The sequence below is a fragment of the Schistocerca nitens genome, chromosome 5, assembly GCF_023898315.1.
Source record: "Schistocerca nitens isolate TAMUIC-IGC-003100 chromosome 5, iqSchNite1.1, whole genome shotgun sequence".
Taxonomy (NCBI): Eukaryota; Metazoa; Arthropoda; class Insecta; order Orthoptera; family Acrididae; genus Schistocerca; species Schistocerca nitens.
The window spans coordinates 843,094,175-843,099,425 of NC_064618.1; positions in this window are offsets into that span (position 1 = coordinate 843,094,175).

A 5,251-nucleotide genomic window follows, 5' to 3' on the forward strand; every position below is an offset into this window, starting at 1 on the left:
AGTTCAATCTCGACGGTTCCGTGGCCTTTGCAGTTGTAATTGATTATGTAGCTGGCTGCGGAGCCTCAGGTTCAGCTATGGATCCGGAACGGTGCTCTCGAGTAACACCTGTGCCTGCACCAACGTTATAGATTGTTGTGAGAGCTGCCACACATCGGCGCCTATTCTACTTTATAAAGAGGTTAAGACTCCGACATCAATGTTCTGTGATGCAGTGTAGACATCCCATGCCTTGTTGCCTTGTCGTGGTTACACCGTCCTGCTACCACTTGACACGGGCGCTCACGAGAATGGGGCTTGAACAGCCGACCAGTTCCTCCGTCTCGGAGATGATCGTTGACAGGAGTTGGGCCATAACAATCAATCCTTCGTCAGAGTCACTTAGGTCAGCGTACTTCTCTTTCCCTATCCGCTCTCTCCTCTGCATTTAACAGTACAACTCCAGTTGCACTCTTAATGTTACCACCCTTGCTTTTAATCTCACCGAAGGTTGTTTTGACTTTCCTATATGCTGAGTACCTTTTATTTTTCTCCTTGAGTCATCAATCCGCCACTAATTCCCCTCCTGTGCCAACCACTTTAGCTCAGAGTAGCACTTGAAACCTATGTCCTCAATTATATGCTGTATGTATTCCAATCTCTGTCTTCCTCTGCAGTTTTTGCCCTCTGCAGCTCCCTCCAGTACGATGGAAATCATTCCCTGATGTCTTAACAGATGTCCTAGCACCCAGTCCCTTCTCCTTACCAGTATTTTCCACACACTTCTTTCGATTCTGTGCAGAACCTCCTCATTTCTTACCTTATCAGTCCACCCAATTTTCAACATTCGTCGGTAGAACCACCTCTCAAATTCTAGGATTCTCTTCTGTTCCGATTTTGCCACAGTCCATGTTTCACTACCATATAACGCTGTGCTCAAAACGTACATTCTCAGAAATTCCTTCCTCAAATTACGGCCTATGTTTCATACTAATAGACTTTCCTTGGCCTTGAACGCTCTTTTTGCCAGTGCTAGTCTGTTTTGGTGTGCTCCTTGCTCCTTCAGTCATTGGTTATTTTGCTGCCTAGGAAGCTGAATTACTTAAGTTCATCTGTTTCGTGACCATCAATTCTGATACTAAGTTTCTCGCTGTTCTCATTTCTATTACTTCCCATTACTTATGTCTTTCTTCGATTTTTGCCAATCCGTATTCTGCACTCATTAGACGATTCATTCCATTCAGCAGATCATGTAATCGTTCTTCGCTTCCACTCAGCTTAGTAACGTCATCAGCGAATCGTATCATTGATATCCTTTCACCATGAAATATAATTCCACTCCTGAAACTTTCCTTTATTTTCATTCATTGCTTTTTTGGTGTATAGATTGAACAGCCTTTTTATCCAAGCACTTCGTTCTTGGTCGTCCACTGTCATCATACCCTCTTGGCTCTTGCACATATTGTATATTACCCGTCTCTCCTTTTAGCTTACCCCTAGTTTTCTCGGAATTACAAACATTTTGCATCATTTTACATTGTCGAACTCTTTTTCCTGGTCATCAAATCCGATGACGTGTTTTGAGTTCTCTTTGGCGTTGCTTCCATTATCAACCGCAACGTGAGAACTACCTTTCTGGTATCTTTACCTATTCTAAAGCTAACCGATCATCACATAACACATCCTCAATTTTCTTTTCCATTCTTCTGTATGTTATTCTTGTCAGTAACTTGGATGAATGGGCTGTTAAGCTGATTGTGCGATAATTCTCGCACTTGTCAGCTCTTGCAGTCTTCGGAATTCTGTGGATGATAGTTTTCCGAAAGTCAAATGGTATGGCGACACACTCATGTGTTCTAGACAAGTGTGAATTGTTGTCTTGTTCACACTTGCTTGAATGATTTTAGAAATTCTGATGTTATCAACCCCTTCTGTCTTATGTGATCTTAAGTCCTCCAAAGCTCTCTTAAATACTGATTCTCATACTGGATCCCCTATCTCTTCTAAATCAACTCCTTTTTCTTCTTCTATCACGTGAGACAAATTTTCCCCCTCGCAGAGGCCTTCAATCTACTCTTTCCACCTATCCGCTCTCTCCTCTGCATTTAAGAGTGTAATTCCAGTTGCAATCTTAATGTTACCACCCTTGCTTTTAATCTCACCGAAGGTTGTTTTGACTTTCCTATATGCTGAGTCAACTCTTCCGACAACTATATCTTTCTCGATTTCTTTACATTTTTCATGCAGCCATTTCGTCTTAGCTTCCGTGCACTTCCTACTTATATCATTCCCCAGCGAATTCTTTTTCTGTATTCTTGAATTTCCCTGAACATTTTTGTACTTCCTCCTTTCATTAATCAGCTGAAGTATTTCTTCTGTTATCCTTGATTTCTTCGCAGTTGCCGGCCGTAGTGGCCGTGCGGTTCTGGTCGCTACAGTCTGGAGCCGAGCGACCGCTACGGTCGCAGGTTCGAATCCTGCCTCGGGTATGGATGTGTGTGATGTCCTTAGGTTAGTTAGGTTTAATTAGTTCTAAGTTCTAGGCGACTGATGACCTAAGAAGTTAAGTCGCATAGTGCTCAGAGCCATTTGGACCATCTTCGCAGTTACCGTCTTTGTACCTACGCACTTCTTGAAACTTCAGTGATTACTCTTTTCAGAGATGTCCATTCCTCTTCAATTGTATTGCCTACTGAGCTATTTCTTATTGCTGTACCTATAGCCTTAGAGAACGTCAAGCGTATCTTCTCATTCCTTAGTACTTTCGTATTCCTCTTCATTGCGTATTGATTCTTCCTGACTAATCTCAAACTTCAGCCTACTCCCCATCACTACTACACTGTGAACTGAGTCTATATCTGCTTGTGGCTACGCCTTACAGTCCAATATCTGATTTCGGAATATCCATCTGACCAAGATAAAATCTAACTGAAATCTTCCTGTATCGCCCTGCCTTTTCCAAGTAAAACTCCTCCTCTTATGATTCTTGAACAGGGTATTCGCTATTACTAGCTGAAACTTCTTACAGAACTCAATTAGTCTCGTTCTTTGTCCCAAGCCCATATTGTTCTGTAACCTTTTCTTCTACTCCTTACCCTACAACTGTGTTGCATTCCCCCATCACTATTAGACTTTCGTATCCCTTCACGTACTCTACTACCCTTCCCGTATCCTCATGCTTTCTCTATCTCTTCATCTTCAGCTTGCTACGTTGGCATATACGTCTGAACTATCGTTGTCGGTGTTGGTTTGCTGTCTATTCTGATAAGAACAACCGCATCACTGAAGTGTTCACATTAACTCGCTCTCTGCCCTACCTTCCTATTCATAACGAATCTTGCTCCAGTTATACCATTTTCTGCTGCTGTTGGTATGACCCTATACTCATCTCACGAGAAATCCTTGTCTTCCATTTCACTCCACTTACCCCTACTATATCTATGGTTCAAATGGCTCTGAGCACTATGGGACTTAACAGCTGTGGTCATCAGTCCCCTAGAACTTAGAACTACGTAAACCTAACCAACCTAAGGACATCACACACATCCATGCCCGAGGCAGGATTCGAACCTGCGACCGTAGCAGTCCCACGTTTCCGGACTGCGCGCCTAGAACCGCGAGACCACCGTGGCCGGCTACTATATCTATATATATCCATTGAATTCCTCTTTTCAGATTGTCTAGCTTCTCTATCACGTTCTCGTTGGTTATTGGATCATTTTTCTCATGATCACCTCCCCCTTGGCAGTTCCCTCCCGGAGATGCGAATGTGGGACTATTCCGGAATCTTTTACCAATGGAGAGATCAACATGACACTTTTTCAATTACAGTCCGTATGTCCTGTGGATACACGTTTTGTGTCTTTAATGAAGTGTTTTATATTGCCTTCTGAATCCTCACGCCGTTCCGCTTTTAAGGGCAGTTTCCTACCCCAAGGAGAAAAGAGTGCTCTGAACCTCTGTCCATTCGTCCGCCCTGTTTGGCATGGCCGTTGGCAAAATGAGCTCGTCTTCGGCAGCCAATGCTGATTATTAAGCAAAGTTTAAGTGGTGGCGGGTTTCGAACGCGGAACCGAGGACGTTTCGATTACTAATCAAAGACACTACCCGTAGGCCGCAGGTGGCGTCGAATCGTCGCAAAAAGTGATTCCGTATCGGTCTCTGCTCCGCTTATGCAGTTTCCTTAATCCTTTGATTACCAATTTTATTTCAAAAACATTAATGTATAGTTATCTTAATTTATGTCTTAGTCAGATGTAACAATTTCAAAAGAATATTTCCCTCCATTTCGTTTTCCAAAAGGGTTGCGGAGGGGATTTGGGGATAGGATGCAGGATTATTCATAGCTATCTCTAGTGTTTCTGGCTGCTCAAAAACTGCAAGACATACTGGGAACGGTCACACGTCAGTGGACAGAGCGTCTATAACTTACACTCAATGTGGGCTTCGTTTGCGACGCGACAAGCAGCAGTTCGTAGGTGCGAGTCGATGACGTGATGTGTCCAGGAAGGCGCTAGGGCAGGCCGTTTTGCGAGTCTGCTAATTGGGTTGCCTCTGCAGGTGCGAACTAATGTGACAATACGTAGACGGGTGTTAACAATGAAACTTGAGGCCAACACAAGCTACAGCAGCAACCTAGAATAATAAGTACTCTGATAACCACTAGCAGCCTTCCCATTACTAGTATTACAGTGGTACATAGTAATTACACGCAACAAATTCCAGTGGGTTCTCTAATAACTTTTCGTGGGACTGACTGAGGGCTGTCTGAAACTGTCTGTCTCCCATCCACTCACAGAAGCGATCCGTCCCGATGGTGGTCAAATGGTTAAAACATCACATGCTCGCAGCGCCAACAGGGGCATTCGATCTCCCGTAGGACAGTGGTCAGAATGTCATTGCCCATCACTGGAGGCCGGCCGGAGTGGCCGAGCGGTTCCCTACAGTCTGGAGCCGCGCGACCGCAACGGTCGCAGGTTCGAATCCAGCCTCGGGCATGGATGTGTGTGTTGTCCTTAGGTTAGTTAGGTTTAAGTAGTTCCAAGTTCTAGGGGACTGATGACCTCAGAAATTAAGTCCCATAGTGCTCAGAGCCATTTGAAACATCACTGGGTATGCGCTTTGACTGTTGGAGCTAAAGGCTACATTTAATTAGGTAAGAGTATAAAATTCGTAACTTTTAATACCGTGCTACCTGTCTTTCCAGCGTTTCCCGAATGGTTGGTGCCACCCAATGTGGCGCCACGTGACAAGCGGCACATCGTTATAGTGC